This window comes from Lemur catta, chromosome 15 (genome assembly GCF_020740605.2).
Source record: "Lemur catta isolate mLemCat1 chromosome 15, mLemCat1.pri, whole genome shotgun sequence".
In the NCBI taxonomy this organism is placed as follows: domain Eukaryota; kingdom Metazoa; phylum Chordata; class Mammalia; order Primates; family Lemuridae; genus Lemur; species Lemur catta.
The window spans coordinates 18,698,442-18,717,358 of NC_059142.1; the positions used below are offsets into that span (position 1 = coordinate 18,698,442).

The following is an 18,917-nucleotide window of genomic DNA, read 5'->3' on the forward strand; positions in this document are numbered from 1 at the left end:
GACATACCTGAATACTCTGTACTAATTCTGCCACATTTCTGTAAGCCTAAAATCGCAAAATTTTAAATACAAAAAAGAATACCTGGCTCTTTAGTGAAATCCCCAAAATTGTAAGCCCCTAACTACTGGGAGCTATGTATTAAGATGACATCACTTTGATTTCTATAATTAATCCTATGGAAGAAATATCAAGTTTTCACAATACTAATCCCTTTGTAGTTGATGCATTTTTATGTTATACCAGAATATTAGCAAACTGAAAGACACATTCTAAAAAATTATTGTAATAGTTCTTTAAATAAAAGGGCAATAACATACAAAAAGGAGCAAATCATCCTTTGAAAGATGTAATAAAGCAAGAAAACATCACTTCTGACCATAAGTTAAAAGATATAATTATCATAGCAAATCATTAACAATAAGGTTTTATATTGGTCCATGTTCCAATATCCAAATATATATAATAACTCATGAGGAAAATGGAGCAAGAAGATCAAGTATTCTTAGTTCTATCAAGTTTAAGCCAACTTGCTTTCATGCAGTGTAACTAGACAATTATCTAAACAAACTGGTAAACCAAAATAAGCATAATTGATTCAATATTTACTAGGCCTTTACCATGGAATTCAGAAAAGATTAAGTGGAAGAGACAAATATAAAAACAATTGCAATTTCATTTAACAAATATTTATTAAATAATAAACTAAAAGATATAAAGAATAAAAGATAACTCTGTCCTGAAGATGATTACTAACCCTTTTAGAAAGTTAATGAGTTCAAAATTTGGCTCTCTACAATACTAAACATGACACTGAATATAATTCCAAGAAGCGAAACTAAAATCACAAGATCAGTTAAAAATATTTTACCCAATATAATTTTAAAATTAAACAAGGTTAAAAGATGACAAATGTATACCTTCAGCTTGCACTAAAGAAAGAACCCACTCAATATGCTCTATTTATTTAATTTGCTGTATTTATTTCCAATATATATAACAAACCCTTTTCTGATGATCCAATTAATTTCTCTAACACTTCTCTGTGAATAACTGGCTTTTTTTCCCATTAAAGCTAATGGGTACTGTGAATCTTGCATGTGACTATTTCTCTCCATGCTTTGAAATAAGGAAGAACAGAAAAATTCTCAGTTCACTTCTTTCAATAGTGAATATCACAGATATCTTCAGTGTATTTTACTAGAGGATTCATCTTGTTATCCTATCTTTATTTTCACCTGTTTATTTTTATTATTTAGTGTATTATATGTTTTTATGTTAGCCACCTGAAAGCAAGTGATTTAAGATCTATAACTTCAAAATTTGTGCATTTTTAATGCAGAAAACTGAATGGATATTTTTCAATGCCATGTCAAAGGTCAATATACAAATATTTGAAGTTACAAAAGCCCCAAAACTAGTTTACATGCATTAAAGTTTATAATTGTACATAATGTTAGAAGGGGTCTTAAACACAACCTTCTACACAAAGTTTAAACCAGTTTCACCACATCTTTTTGTAATTACCACAGTACTTTGTACCAAACTGTTTGGCACTTGATTATATAGTAACACCAAATACTTTATATCTTCAAAGATTTTTCTTGGTAACTAAAACATACCTGAGAATCAAAAATTTTATATTTTTCCACAGAAGACACAAATGGCCAACAAGCACATGAAAAGATGCTCAACACCTTTAGTCACTAGGAAAATGCAAATCAAAACCACAAAGAGGTACCACTTCACACCCACTAGGATGATTATAATAAATTTTTTTCAACGTGAAATAACTGTTGGAGAGGATGTGAAGAAACTGGAACCCTCATACATTTCTCTAGTAATGTAAAATGGTTCAGCTATTGTGGAAACTAGTTGGCAATTCCTCAAAAAGTTAAACACAGAATTATCATATGACCCAACAATTTCAATTCTAGGGATACACCCCAAAGAACTGAAAACAAGCACATATACAAGCATGTTCACATTAGCACTGCTCCACAATAGGCAAAAGGTAAAAAACAGCCCAAATGTCCATCAACATATGAATGAATAAAGAAACTGTGGTATATGCATATAATGGAATATTACTCAAGCATAAAAAGTAATAGACACGCTAAAACATGGATGAAGCTCCAAAACTTTATGCTAAGTAAAAGAAGCCAAACACAAAAGGTTGAATTTGTATGATTCCTTTTTTATGAAGTATCCATAATAGGTAAACCCACAGACACAGAATGAAGATGGGTGATTATCAGGAGCAGAAGAGAGGAGAGAATAGGAAGCAACTGCTAAATGGGTACAGGGTTTACATTTGGGGTGAGGAAAATGCTTTAGAACACAGATAAACGTGGTGGCTACACAACACTGCAAATGTACTAAATGTCACTGGTCACTTTAAAATGGTTAATTTTATGTTATGTGAGTTTCACCTCAATTTTTTTAAAAGTTTATTTTAACCATTTGGGATGAAAATATTTCCTAACTGTATTAGATACCTCCATGCAGTCTTATTTCCCTTTTTATAAGGCAGGGCTCCCTGAACCTAGTTAATATTTTCCTGCTGACTCAGGATCATCATTATGAGTAACAATGACTGTATGTGTGAGCCACCCCACTCGTATGTTAATTATCTTTGAGCCTCAGTTGTCTCATCTGTAAAATGCCATTTTTTGCTAGATCACAGGATCTTACTGTTTTTTCAGTGACAAATACCTCTGAAAATCCAATTAAGTTATGAATTCTTACCCCAGAAAAATGCACATATGCACATACATAGCAAACCACATATAACCTCAGGAAGTTCACAGACCTACTGTAATTCACACAAGCAATTCCCATGGGTTCAGCATTTCTGATTCTACTATAATCTTATAATGGGATAGCCTCAAGATTTATACAAGTTTGTGGAGCTGTGCTGTGCTTTTTACTTCCTGTGGTTTCATAAATAGTTGTCCTAGTTCACTGTCAAATTCTCTACTATGATTGCTAGTTGCTATCTAACATGACTAAACTTTAAAAATTCAAGTATTAGCTGGGTGTGGTGGCACACACCTATAGTCCCAGCTACTCAGGAGGCTGAGGCAGGAAGATCACCTGAGCCCAGGAGTTTGAGGCTGCAGTTATCTATGATCGCCCCACTGTACTCCATCCAGCCAGGGCAACACAGCTAGACCCTGTTTCTTAAAAAAAAAAAAAAAAAATTCAATTAGATTCTATTCGATTAACAATTAGTACTATATGTCCTATGCTAGGCATTAAAAGGAAGGGATACAAAATACCACAGCCCTAGCAAAAGCTAAGAAAATTAAGTACTTTCAAAAAAAGAAATATATCTCATTAAGTACTAAACTGGGACACTAATAATGAGACAAAAAGAAGTTAGAGAAAAACAAGGACAGTATAAGCTGAAGCAGTTGGGGACAATTTCATGGAAGAAGATTTGCATGGACACAGAAAACAGGACAGATGAGATCAAAAGGGCACTAAAGAGACATCATGAACATAGAGAGGGTATAATAAAGGTGGTGTGATGGGCAGTAATGGGAAATAAGACTGCATAGATATGGAGGGGCCAATCACAGATAACCTTAAAAACTAAACAGAAGAATTACTTACAAAAATAATGTATGGTAAAAAGTCAGAACAGATGTGGGAGGGTTGAGGTGGAAGGGACAAGAGAGCCTTCTGGAATGTTGGAAAGTTTCTATAGTTTAATCTGACCAGTAGATACATTTGTAAAAATTTATTTAAGCACTTTACTGTTTGTAAAAAAATATACACAGGTAGTTGTCACATGATACAGTAAGTACCTTTGTAGGTTTAAACAAGTAAAATAAGAGTGCTATACTAGGAGAGAAGTCTTACAGCAATATGTAAGAGGAACTGGGAGAAGACAAGACAGCCTTTGAAGTAATGCAGACTTAATACTAGCTAACACTTATGTAATACAATATGCCAGGAACTATTCTAAGAACTGTACATATAATAATGCATCTAATCCTCTTAACAACATTCTGTGAAAAGTATTATTATTATTATTATTATTCCCACTTTACAGATGATAAAACTGAGGCCCAGAGAGATTAAGTGATTTGCTCAAGTTCACATAGCAATGGGAACACCCATGATAATACAATTTTTCACCACTCCACACCACATACCCATTAATACACAACAAAACAAAAAAAAAAAAAAAAAAAGAGGCAACAAGAATAAACCTACTGACAAGAACAGGGACTAAAATGATACCTACAAGGATAAAATATGTCCAACAGCAACAGCCCTCTTTCCCATCCTATAACATCAATGTCAGTACCATCCTCTCAACAAAGTCAGCATCCTCACCTGACTATAAACCTCACTCAGCAAATACACCATCTGCATTATCATTCTTGTATCTCTTACTCCTATAACAAGGCTCCACAAAAATTTTTTTAAAATAGCTTCTCACAAGAATGCTACAGATACCTACAAATGAGAAGAATGAAACAAATTTCAAAAGAAGAAATCCCATGACTTCATAACCAATTGTATGAATACAGGTGAGGAAAGAGATTAAAAAAATCTAAAATAATCCCAAAATTTCTAACCTGGAAGACTTCAGAAAAGTTATTAACAGAAATAAAAATATATGTCCATAAAAAAGGCTTATATACAAATGTTCACAGCATCTTTATTCATAATAGCCAAAAGCTGGAAATGATTCAAATATCAATCAGCAGGTGAATAAATAAACAAACTGTGGTATATCCAAACACTGGATTATTACTAAGCAATAAAAAGAAATGAACTACTGATAACATCCATAATTCCATTTGTATAAAACTCTAGAAAAGACTAATCTGATTTACAGTAATAGAAATCATAGCAGTGGCTGCACAGGAATAAAAGTGGGAAGAAACTGATTGCAAAGGGGCCTAGAGAATTTTGGGAGGAATAAAAGTATTCTATATCTTCACTAAGGTGATTGCTAAAAGCCATTGATCTGTACACTAAAAATGTGTGAATTTACTGCAAGTAAGTTATACCTTGGTAAAGCTGACTAAAAACATGTTATGGCCAAGCACGGTGGCTCATGCCTGTAATCCCAGCACTTTGGGAGCCAAGGTGGGAGGATTGGTTGAGGCCAGGAGTTCAAGACCAGCCTGGGCAACACAGCGAGACCCCTGTCTCTACAAAACATTAAAAAAAAAAAGCCAGGCATGGTGGTACACACCTATAGGCTCAGCTACTAGGGAGGCTGAGGCAGGGGGACCACTTGAGCCCAGGAGTACAAGGTTGCAGTGAGCCATGATCATGCCACTACACTCCAGCCTGGACAACAGAGAGACCTTCTCTCCAAAAAAAAAATATATATATATTAACATTGAAATAGGCAGGTAAATAGGAGAACCTTTTGCCAGAGGAGATGAAGAAAATGAGTTCAATTTAGATGTGTTAAACCTGATGTGCCCACAGGATATCCAAGAAGTATAAGAAATCTCAGGCAGGCAGTTGAGTATAAAGGATGGGAAGGGAGGCAGTGAGGAGAGGGAGACAGAGAAAACAATGAAGTGTTGAGAGACAGCCACAATTAGAAGCAGTCAGAAGAATCAGTAAAATAAAGGTTTTAAGAAGGAAGGAGATGATAAATAGAGTCAACCATTAGAAGGAAGTAGAGGACATAAAGAACCACAAATGAATTTAATCTCCTTATGAATTCAAAACCCATGATTACTGGAGTCCACTAGCTCAAGGCTTCTTGGGTGTGGCTCCAGGTAAAAATAATTTTCAAAAAAAAAAAAAAAAAGGCTAGGCACGGTGGCTCACACCTGTAATCCTAGCACTCTGGGAGGCCGAGGTGGGAGGATAGCTCAAGGTCAGGAGTTTGAGACCAGCCTGAGCAAGAGTGAGACCCCGTCTCTACTAAAAATAGAAAGAAATTAACTGGACAACTAAAAATATATAGAAAAAATTAGCCGGGAATGGTGGCACATCCCTGTAGTCCCAGCTACTCAGGAGGCTGAGGCAGGAGGATCACTTGAGCCCAGGAGTTTGAGGTTGCTGTGAGATAGGCTGAAGCCATGGGCAACAGAGCGAGACTCTGTCTCCAAAAAAAAAAAAAAAGACAAAACCCGTGATTATAGAAAGGGACTGCCATCTATCTTGCAAGGATGTAATAAAATTTAAAAAGAAATATATCTTAAAGTACCTGGCACAGGACCTAGCACATAGTAAATGCTCAATAAATGGTGGCCTTTATAACTACAAAAATTCTTACCATAAATTTCAACATAATTCACACTTTTTTTTTTTTTTTTTTTTTTTTTTTTTTTTTGAGACAGAGTGTCACTCTGTTGCCCGGGCTAGAGTGAGTGCCGTGGCGTGAGCCTAGCTCACAGCAACCTCAAACTCCTGGGCTTAAGCGATCCTACTGCCTCAGCCTCCCGAGTTGCTGGGACTACAGGCATGTGCCACCATGCCCGGCTAATTTTTTTTCTATATATATATTTTTAGCTGTCCATATAGTTTCTTTCTATTTTTTAGTAGAGACGGGGTCTCGTTCTTGCTCAGGCTGGTCTCGAACTCCTGAGCTCACACAATCCGCCCGCCTCGGCCTCCCAAGTGCTAGGATTACAGGCTTGAGCCACCGCGCCCGGCCTAATTCACACTTTTTAAAAGACTAAATATGACATACGACAAATATTTACCATGGCTGAATCAGTTCAGGTCTCCTTTACTTCAGGACACAGAATAAAACTGCACTTCCTTACCGTCTGTGAAATCTCTCAAGGACATATGACTTCCTTTGGCCAATGAACTATTAGACTAAGTAACATGTCCTTTTTCTAGGTAGAGAGACTTTAAGAGCCAATGAGCTAGTGGCAACAGTCCCCCTCGTGTTGCCATGGAGATCACAGAACCATGTGTTGAGATGGAGCCTCTACCAGCCTGACATTCTGCAGAGAAAAAACAAGCAGAATCCCAACCCCACTATTGCCAATATGTATATAACATGCACAAGCCAAAAAATTGTTTTGTTAAAAGCCACTGAAATTTTTTGAATTGTATGTTACCACAACATAACCTAGTCTCTCCTGACTGATACACAACCTATGACAAAATCATTATTTTCCTCTTGTTCTCTTGCAAAATAAAGTCATCCTCAATGTATCCTTTCCCCTAATTGTAATAAGCCCCAAATTCTACCAATTTTTCTGCCTTAATCTCTCTCAAATACATCATGTCAGCTCTACTCCTCAATTAGACTTCTGTATTAACCTCCTAACCAACGTCCTTACATATTATTTCTGCTAGAATAATCTTTTTAAAACACAAATTTGATATCACACTCCTGTTTTTATATGATTTTTCACATCAATTAGACGCACAACAAAAATGGCCCTTTAAGAAACAACTGTAAGAAGTGCTAGAAATGCTCTACATCTTGTTTTGTGTGGTGGTTATATGAGCATATATATCTGCAAAAATTCAACAGGCTTACACTTAATACGTATACATTTTGCTGCATTAATTACACCTCTATTATTAATAAGTAATTAAAAAGAAAGAGCCAGGCGCGGTGGCTCACGCCTGTAATCCTAGCACTCTGGGAGGCCAAGGCGGGTGGATCGCTCAAGCTCAGAAGTTCGAGACCAGCCTGAGCAAGAGCGAGACCCCCGTCTCTACTGAAAATAGAAAGAAATTATCTGGCCAACTAAAATATAGATAGAAAAAAATTAGCCGGGCATGGTGGCGCATGCCTGTAGTCCCAGCTACTCGGGAGGCTGAGGCAGTAGGATCGCTTAAGCCCAGGAGTTTGAGGTTGCTGTGAGCTAGGCTGATGCCACGACACTCACTCTAGCCAGGGCAACAAAGCAACACTCTGTCTCAAAAAAAAAAAAAAAAAAAGAGAGAAAAAAGAAAGAAAAAAGACATGGCTCAAAGTAATTTTTCAGCTTCATTTTACCAAATACCCATCCCAAATCACATAAATGACCTATAGCCACAAACTATCAGTAATCAACCTCTTAGATATTGATCAGTCACACTCTTAGGTATATAATACCCCTTCTACTCCTACTTTTCCTGAAGACCCATATAAAATCTCACTCCCTAAGGAATCATTCCACCTGTACAACCCTTTACTTTACCTGTACTACTATATAACAGCTCTTTGTACATTCCACTTACCACCTCAGCATGATACACCAGTGGTTCTCAATCAGAGGTTATTTTCCTCCCTAGGGGACATGTGGCAAAGTATGAAGACATTTTTGATCATCATAACTAAGGGGGAATGGATGCTACTGGCATCAAATAGGTAAAAGCCAGGATACTGCAAAATATTCTATAATGCATAGCACAGATCCCCAAAACAATGAAATTATTCTACCCAAAATGTCAATACTTTTTTTGTCAATACAAAATTGCACTACATCATTGTATGTATTTACTTGCAAGTCTGTATCTCTACTAAACTGCAGAATGGAAGGGTGTCTTATTTATTTCTGTATCCTGACACAGTATCTAGAAAATAGCACACAAAAAATGTATATTGAATGAAGATGTGTTATTACTGAACCTATTTTGATAGCCACAGTGCCTAGAATGCAGTACTCAAAAGATATAATAAATACACGTGTCATTGCTGAATCTTATTGTGATATGAAAGACATAGCTCACTGGCTACGCTGGTGGTCTTTTTTATTATTTTTATTTTTTTTTAAGAGACAGGGTCCCACTATGTTGCAAAGGTTGGTTTCAAACTCCTGGCTTCAAGTGAACTTCCCACCTCAGCCTCCCAAGGTGCAGGACTACAGGTGTGAACCACTGTACCTAGCCAAATTGGTGGTCTTCAAATTCAAATTCCATCAATCACCATTTTGATTCGGTGTTTTCATTGTACATACCAACAAATCACAAATTATAATTATATAAATCCTCAAAAAAATATAAAATTGAAACGGATTTCCGAATTTACTACAGCATGAGTAAACCAACCGGTTTAATGACTATGCTTCAAAAGGATTTTAAAAAGGATACAATTTCAAAAGAATTTTTGAATCTCATATCACAGTGCTACTGGAATAAAGTAAAATAATAGGTATTAAAATATGGGATACCATTTCACCTAACTTTTATCCAATACAATTTTTGTTAAAAAACAGAATGAATGGTAGCCAGACTTCATGGCACATGCCTATAGTCCCAGCTATTCAGGAGGCTGAGGTAGGAGGATTGCTTAAGCCCAGGAGTGTGAGGCTGCAGTATACTATGATTGCGCCTGTGAATAGCCACTGCATACCAATCAGCCTGGGCAACAAAGCAAAGCATCATCTCTTAAAAAAAAAACAAAAAACAGAATGATAGTGTATTTTAACATATTGTCAAAAAAATTAAACAGTTTTTATATCATAATTGTTTTACTTATTTTAACAAACATTCTGTATTTCAACAATAGAATCATTTTATTGTTAATGACTGGATTTCCCACCTCAAAGATAGTCATAAGACACTTTTTAATGTTTGCTTACTATATCTATTTCACCATTCCTACTCTAATATATTCCAAGCCATTACATGAAAGGCTGAATGAAAATCTGTATTTACAAGGCTCTTAAGTTAACCAGATGTCTTGTTAAATTTAGTTATGTAGAGTAGATAGCATATAAAATATCGGGAAGCTAATTCTCCAACTTAAGGTAAATTTTTGAAAGAATAATACATTATTTAAAAAAAAACAACTACCAGGCACAGTGGCTCTTGCCTGTAATCCTAGCACTTTGGGAGGCTGAAGTGGGAGAATTGCTTGAGCCCAGGAGTTTGAGATCAGCCTGGGCAACACAGCAAGATTCCATTTCTACAAAAAATAAAAAAATTACCCAGACGTGGTGGTACATGTCTGTAGTCCCAGCTACTTGGGAGGCTAAGGTGGGAGGATTGCCTGAGCCCAGGAACTGGAGGTTATGGTAAACTATGATGGTGACACAGCACTATTGCCTGGGCAACAGAGTGAGGACCCTGTCTCTTAAAAAAAAAAAAAAGAAATGAAAGTTCTTTATTTGATTCCTATTTAAAGTTCTCAAATTATACAACTTCCAAACTAAGTCCATTCATGTAGGTAAAAAAAAAAAACAATTTTACAAATCACATTTGGCCCTGTTTATAGGCATAAAATACATATCCAATTCCAATATTAAAACTACTAAATGCAAAAACAAAAAAACACACCTCTCTTATTATTTGTCTTATTATTAAATAATAAACAGCATCTATTCCACTATGTATACAACCAGAGGAAAAATAAATTCATTTGGCAGTAATCCTCATGGGTTTGGTGTAACATCTTTTACCACAGCAATAAACTCTCTTGTGGAACTTAGTCTTCTAACTTGTCTAATTATCTATACATATTACAAAAACAAAATTCACATATCAACAATATTTTTATTTTCCTGTAAAACTATGCTATTCTTGAAGGTAGTGGTTCTCTTCAGCCAGTTCATTATCCATTAGTATGTATAATTAGTTCAATGAAAATGTAAACAAAGAGGAGAGGCGCAGTAGTTCACGCCTGTAATTCTAGCACTTTGGGAGCAAGAGATGGGAGGATCGCTTGAGCCCACGAGTTCAAGACCAGCCTGAGCAACATAGTGAGAACCCCATCTCTACAAAAGTTAGAAAAAAATTTCAGCCAGTCTTGGTGGTGTGGGCCTGTAGTACCAGCTACTTGGAAGGCTGAGGGAGGAGGATCGCTTAAACCCAGGAATTGGAGATTGCAGTAAGCTAATGATAATGCCACTGCACTCTAGCCCAGGCAACAGAGCAAGACCCTGTTTCAAAAAAAGAGGTAAACAAAACAGAAATTTTCTATTGCTAGCAATCAAGTTTCTCTATTATAGTGCATTTCTTTCCTAAATAGAAATATTTCCACTTATTTTCCTACTTACAATCTTTTTATTCTTGATTAAAGTTTTATGGCATTATTTTATACAAGTGAACATTCATACACAAAACACAAAAATACTTTGTTACTACCTAAACTGAAGATAAAAAGATCTTTTAATTACTCCATTTTCAAATTATTTGTTCTTTTCTAGAGAATGCAAAAACTTATTACCACTATCAACTATTGTTAAAGTAAAGAAATCTGAAAAGTTAGCACATTATATTGCCCTTCTGGGCAATTCAAGTGAACCAAACCAAACAAAATACTGTACTCTTATCATGTGAGGGTCCTTATAAAACATCATTATCATCATCTATCATTTACACAACATGAGATTACTTAAATACTATATATTAAATACTATGACATATAACAGAGTTCCTGTGCAACAATGAAGAACAAAATTTCCTTATCAAGTACAGCCAAGGATAAGGATGCTTTTGGCAAAGAGACAAAGCTTTTCCAATTTTCAGTGACACTAAATTCCCCAATTCTAAAAAAGGAAAAACCTTGACCTTGTTTAGTAATGCTGTTCATCAACTTATTCTGAAACCGCTTTCTCAGTCTTAATGGGAATAGATTGGAAGAAATCAATCCAAAACACAAACCAAAGACATGACTCCTATCATCAATGGATTAAAAACATCAACCAAAGCCAGGCACAGTGGCTCACGCCTGTAATCCTAGCACTCTGGAAGGCCGAGACGGGAGGACACCTTGAGCTCAGGAGTTCAAGACCAGCCTGAGCAAGAGCGAGACGCCCATCTCTATTAAAAATAGAAAAAATTAGCCAGGCATGGTGGCATGCACCGGTAGGCCAGTAGTTCCAGCTACTCGGGAGGCTGAGACAAGAGGATCGCTTGAGCCCAAGAGTTTGAGGTTGCTGTGAGCTAGGCTGATGCCACAGAACTCTAGCCCAGGTGACAAAGTGAGACTGTCTCGGAAAAAAAAAAAAAAAAAAACAATGAAAACATAAGGATTATGGTTTGATGTAATATACTGAAGTATGTTGAAATTTTTTAAATATACTTAATATATTTATTTAATAGATTCAATTAGTCACATAATAAATTTTATGAACATACATATTACAATTAATATCTTTAAATCTACATATGCCCCCAAATAAAAAGATATTTTCTTAATATGCTCCAAATTAAAAGTTTTCTTTCTTTAAATAAATTCTGCAATTCAAGAGAAACTGCTCTCACACATAGGGTGTGACATTAGATAGTAATAAGATATGTTCCCCAAAGTTTCCTCAGAAGTTACCATCATACCAAAACCGTTAGTATCCACCCAGGATATTTTAGACAAAGTCCTCAGTATCCTCCAAGCTTTGAGACCTAAGAAAGTTAAATATACCCAATATGACTACCAAACAGACTAGAAAGGAGTTAGGAGAGATTAAAGAGAAGTTGTTGAAAGGAAAAGGAAAAAAACAAATAAAAATAAGCATACTTCAGAGATACGAAATTAAAAGTAAAAGGGATAAGGCAAAAAAGAAATTTCAAAAAACTGTAACTGGGTAATCAGAACACATAAAAATATGGCAAACAAAAGTGTCCCATAATAATATTTACTCTTACTTATGCACCACACGCTGACATTTCCCAATTTTTTTAAATTGTTACTATGACTCACTAAACTGAATTCACAAGCCATCAATAGGTCACAACCTAAAGTTTGAAAGCACTGGCTTAAAGTAACTGACAATCGTAGGAAAGTCCTTGCTTTCCTATGAAAATCTAGCTTGAGAAAACTATTAAGGAGGTGGAAAATTGAGAAGACAGAATTCCTCCAGAGCAGGAACAGTATCTTATAGGCATATATTAATCACTTAAAAGTTTGTTGAATTAATACATTTTGGAATATAAGAAGCACTTTCAAGGTGAAGACACACATACAAAGGATACCTGAATACAAAGGATACCTGAATACAAAGGCTTAGAAGAATATAAGTACTCTGCATGCCCTTAAAGCCAAGGATGGTAAAAAGAGCTCTAGGAGGTGGAAGAATGATACCAAATTTTTCTTAAATAAATGAAGTACCAAAGGAAAAGGAAATTTCATTCCTTAAGATAGGCTTTACATTCAGCAAAGGAAAAAGAAAACCTCTCATAGACTGAAAAGTCCCATTAAGCATTAAGCACTACGCAGCAGTCCATTATAGGTACAAAAAGTTAGTAAGCTACCCTTGATATTCTAACCATTTCTTTCAAAAAGATACGTCAGACTCCAAATGTATAAATCTAACTTCAAATCAAAATTATATAATGTGGCCGGGCATGGTAGCTCATACCTGTAATCCTAGCACCCTGGGAGACTGAGGCAGGAGGACTGCTTGAGCTCAGGAGTATGAGACCAGCATGAGCAAGAAAGAGAACCTGTTTCTACTAAAAATGGAAAAAAGTAGCCGGGTGTGGTGATGCGCACCTGTAGTCCCAGCTACTCCAAGAGGCTGAGGCAGGAGTATCACCTGAGCCCAGGAGTTTGAGGTTGCTTTGAGCAAGCTGACGCCATGGCACTCTAGCCTGGGCTACAAAGCGAGACTCTGTCTCAAAAAATAAAATATAAAAATTAAAAAATTATATAATGCAATTTACTCCTAAGTATTAGACTCCCTATATTCATTCATAAACATTTATTAAGCAGCTAGAGTGTGATAGCCAACTTACTGAGTGCTTACTATGTATCAAGCAATATGTTAAGTACTTAAGGGTTATTCTATTTAAATCTAACAACCCTGTAAAGTAGATACTATCCTTTTATTATAGATAGAAAAAGTGAGGCTTAAAAGTTAAATAAAGGCATTATACAGTGGCCAGGTGGGGTGGCTCACACCTGTAATCCTAGCACTCTTGGAGGCCAAGGCGGGAGGATTGCTTGAGGTCAGGAGTTCAAGACCAGCCTGAGCAAGAGTGAGACCTAGTCTCTATCAAAAACAGAAAAAAATATTAGCCAGGCATGGTGGCCCATGCCTGTAGTCCCAGCTACTGGAGGGCTGAGGCAAGAGGATCGCTTGAGCCCAGGAGTTTGAGATTGCAGTGAACTATGATGACCCCACTGCACTCTATGCAGGGTGACAAAGAGAGACTGTCTCAAAAAAAAAAGTTACACAGCTAATAAATGGTGACATTAAGATATACTAAGTGCCAATTTTATTATTGGTGGCTGCAAATCAGAAAGTTTCATTTTATTATTTGATAGCTTTCCCAGAAATTAAATTTTGCATGTCTTTCTGAATGATGCAGTAATTCACCTACTTTTCAATCTGCATAAAAGTAATTGATCAAATAATTTATCAAAAGGAAAAATTAGCCCTTTCTCAGCTTTAAAGTTAGAGGGCAATTCACTGTAGTTATATTTAAATAATAACCTACAACATAACTATCATTGACATTTTTAGCAGGCTGTAGTATACTTATTATGCAAGGTACTTAGTAACCTGAACTTTTACTTACTTTAATTACATGTCAGGTATTTACATTTTGAGAAACTCTTCCACCTTTTATGGGCCACTTAATTTTGTCATTAAGTAAGAAGATACAGCCTTACGCTGTATTCCAGAACAAAAAGTCTGCTTCTAGCACAAATAGAATGGACTGATATAGAAATAACTGTTACCCCAGCCTGGGCAACATAACAAGACCCCATGCCTACAAAAAAATTAAAAATTAGCCAGGCGTGGTGGTGCACACCTACGGTCCCAGCTACTCAGAAGGCTGAGGCAAGAGGATCATTTGAGCCCAGGAGCTCCTGCCTGGGTGACAGAATGAGACCCTGTCTCTATAAAACTTAAAAAAAAAAAAAAATCCAGCCATAAGTAAGTACAGAAGCCTAAAGACAGATAAACATGTTGGCACTCTTGTTTAACAAAACAATCTCACCTTTATGCAGGACTTGACTACAGAACACTTTTTTGAAAAGATACATTTATATATGATCCTGAACAGCAACCCTTAACTAATATGTCCAAAAAGCTCCTAATTTCTAAAAGGTTAAATTATCATGAGTACAACTAATTGTTATAAGTTAAGAGACTACTGACAACCAAAAAGAGATACAAATGAAAAATTAACTGATTTTAATACACAAATCAGCCAAATGCAAAACACAAAATTTATTTCAGGGTAACATGAAAACAGATTAATCTTTCTCCAGACCCACTCAATTAAAAAAAAAACAGATTAATCTCAAACTCTAATTTCAATGCCAATATCTGGCCCCTAGACAACTTCTGGATTTACTAAATATTCATGTCTACTACCAGAAAATTCTTAAAATAAATTATACTCTTATGATTAGTTAAGAGTATCCAGTCTTTCTGGTATCCTGTAACCAGTTTCCGTCTTGTTGGTGAAATGGCATCATAACATGGGACTAAATATCATGTAGATACCTTGACATACAGAAAGCTTGTTTTATGCAAACACACATTCAATTAATTCCCATATTCACAGTTCTCCTAAAATCTGTACTATAGAAAAATACAATAATTTTTTTCTATTCAGTTCACTCATACTTTTGATCTTGTACACTGCTGTATTTCTTTAAAACCTCACAGACCTTAAATTTATCTGAGATACTATCTTTCAGTTTGGAAGCAATGTTTTGTTACTGTCAAGGTAAACTTAGACTATTCAAAGCCTTTAAACCCAGCTAATTCTTAGAAAGTCTTCCATCTCTAAAACATAAGAATTATAACCAAATTAACAAATCGGATATCAGAATGCCAAAAATTAAGTCATTAAAAGGGAATCCAGAGAAAGAGCCAGTTGTGCAAGAACAGGAAGTGATGTACACTGCCATTTTGCAGATGAACTATTTAGAAACATAAGAAGTGCCATACTAATCTGGAATCAACTCAGACTAATAGCTCTCAGTATTCTCTTTCTGACAGTGGCATCAGAGGTCATCTGAAATAACCCTTAGGCAGTTTTCCCTTAATAATGTATTTATCCTTAATATTTGAGAAAAACAGGAAGTGAAACAAAATGTATTTATCTAATTGATCAAGAACATACTTTTACCACTTTTAGGCAAACTTCCTAACAGCTATGGAAAAGAAAGTTTGTTTTCAGCTGTCCGAAAGAATACCCCTTAGTTTCGGTATGCTGAAATACAGCAAGTAGTTAACTTATACCCTGTGCACATCCTTAAGTTTTGTAGCCTTTATTGATAAATCCTCTCTGCCTGCATCTTTCCAAGATAAAAGCAGTCACTCTTTACAGAGCAGTATGCCTGAATGTATACATGTTAATGCATATGAATTAATTATCAACAACAAACCATAATATAGAGAACTAGACATTATGGCATAATTTGCCATGTAGGAGAAAACTCTACATATTACAACATGCAGCTCTGTCATGAAATAAAGATTCAAATGAATAGCATTGTTTAAGTTAAATCAATTGAGATGAATATTAAAAGGGAATAAAGAAAGCAAAGAAAATTCCATTTTCTGGCCGGGCGCGGTGGCTCACACCTGTAATCCTAGCACTCTGGGAGGCCAAGGCGGGTGGATCGCTCAAGTTCAGAAGTTCGAGACCAGCCTGAGCAAGAGCGAGACCCCGTCTCTACTAAAACTAGAAAGAAATTATCTGGCCAACTAAAAATATATATAGAAAAAAATTAGCTGGGCATGGTGGCGCATGCCTGTAGTCCCAGCTACTCGGGAGGCTGAGGCAGTAGGATCGCTTAAGCCCAGGAGTTTGAGGTTGCTGTGAGCCAGGCTGATGCCACAGCACTCACTCTAGCCTGGGCCACAAAGCAAGACTCTGTCTCAAAAAAAAAAGAAAGAAAATTCCATTTTCTGAGGGAAAAAAATTAATAAAACTTATTTAACATGCCGTGTCTCCTACATTAAAATCATGAAATAGGATGACAGAAATTAAATTAGTGCTGGCACTACTACTACTACCTTTAAATCCCTGTCCTTACTTTTCTGAGAACATGTTTCAGAAAAAAAGAAAAAAACAAATTCCTATCTTAAAACAGGTTTCAAAATGCAACAAACACACCAAAAAAGCTCTAATGGACAACATTTAATGACAACATAAAATGTAGATGGCATTTGGAGGTATTTAAAAATAAGTCAGTCACTAAGTAAAACTTAAAACACTAAATACAACTCGTTAGTAAAATATCAAGACAATTCATATCTACACATACTTTAGTCATCTTCATCACTTTGTGGAAAAATTATTTAATTCAATTAAAATTCATATATGGACACTTTGAAATCATGTCACCAGTAAATCTAAACACTTTTAAAAAAAAGTAGCGACAGTACATCAAAACTACTTCAAGACTTGCAAACTACTCTTTGGTCACAAAAAGCACTTGGCAACACACTTCCAGAATGTTAAATTTTTTAATTTATTTATTTCTAGTCTGCTAAGAACAAAACCAACAAGTGCTACTGTAAACCAGATAAGACGATTTGTTTTACAACAAATATGACGTGAAGCAAAAGAAGTGGAAAAATGACTTACGGACTACAAAATATAGATCATAGCATAGTTAGGCAAATATATGTTTAAAAAACAAAGCATTCGCTACAGAAAGGTTTGTAAACTAAGCAATTTCAGAAAACTCCAATTTCAACCAAAATAGCGTTAACCTTAGAAATTCACAGTTCGGGGAGAAATGTCCATCAGACAGCCTGTCTGTATGTAAGGATCATTAATAATTCCTTATGAACTACAAAAGTCATAGGAAGAAAACAAAGAGGGAAATGAGGGGGATACAAAATTATTTCACTTGAATCCTGACGAAAAACCCAACCTGCTCACAAAAAATGTCAATCCAGACATCTCTCTCAAAAAGAGAGGTATCGAAACTATTCTAACATAATAGGGGTCCCTCTCAAGAGGCCAAATCCCCCAACAATAACAGGAACACATATACTTCCCATAGACAGATCTCTGGGGAATTGTATTAAAACGGAACTGTCATCGATTTAAAACCAAAGGAAAAAGAGTAACCTTTCCAAGGGAAGCGCCATTACTTCCCTCTTCTGCTCCCCCTCCCTCCAGTGTATACATGGGTCTGTGTATGAAGAAACTGCCTTGGACTTCTGCAGCATTGCAGTAGACTAGAAGATGGGGAAGGGGGAAGGGAAGGGGGAGAGAAACGCTTCCATCATCCCAACAGAAGAGGGGCACGATTTCCTGAGGTGGGGTGGGATCCACCCAACAGGCTACCCGCAGCAGTCTCCCTTCCCTAGAATACATAGACACTACAAAGGAGAAGGAGCAGGAGGAGCAGAAGGACCAGAAGGAAAGGGACCTCGAGCCTTTAAACCGGGGTGCACATCAACCCAGTCTCCCAGTGAGGGCCACACCTTCCTCGAAACATCCCCTTCCACCATCCCTTCCGGTGACCCTCAGGAAAAAGGAATGGGATTGCTCTTGCCCCTCAAAACGGGAGGGCGCCCAGCACATCAGCTTCTTCACCCCACCCACAGAATCACGGACCCTCCCTGTCTCCCTCCCCCACCCCACCCCCACATCCCTTCTTCCACACAGAGGCCTGAGTGGGCTGAATTTCCCCGCCCCCCTCCATGTCTCCCTTTCCCAAAGCAGAGGTGTCCTTACCCTTTCGCCGACAGGTCTGGGGCGGAGTAGGCAGGCGCAGCCCCCTGCAGCGCTCCGGTAGCCGCTACGCTGGAGCGCGAGGAGTGAGGAGGAGGAGGAGGAGGGGGCCCGGCGACAGACCGCCGCCCCCCCCCCAGAGCCCCAGCGAGCCGCCCAGCCCAAGCTCTGCGACAAGGGGCGGGGGGGGGGGCGAGGGGACGACCAGGGTCGAGGAAGCGCCCTCAGAGCTTGGGCTCGGCTAAGATGGCGCGGGGAAGTGCCGGGAGCCGCCGCCGCCGCCGGCGCCTCGGGGAAACCGGCCCGGGCCTCGGCCGCCTCCCGTCCTCACACAGCCGAGGCCCTCTCGGTCCCCCGCCGCGGCCCCTCGGCGGGCGGGCCCACG

The 18,917-nt window shown here is 37.2% G+C and overlaps 1 protein-coding gene across 1 annotated transcript in view; it reads right to left on the reverse strand.

The window, feature by feature from the left end:
* The window catches only part of TAOK1 (TAO kinase 1), a 130,518-nt gene extending 111,808 nt beyond the window's left edge, over nt 1–18,710 (reverse strand). Inside the window, exon 1 of the mRNA XM_045525309.1 lies at nt 18,536–18,710. The gene's annotated coding sequence lies outside the window, so the exon portion shown is untranslated. The remainder of the gene's footprint in view (nt 1–18,535) is intronic.
* Nucleotides 18,711–18,917: the final 207 nt, after the last annotated feature.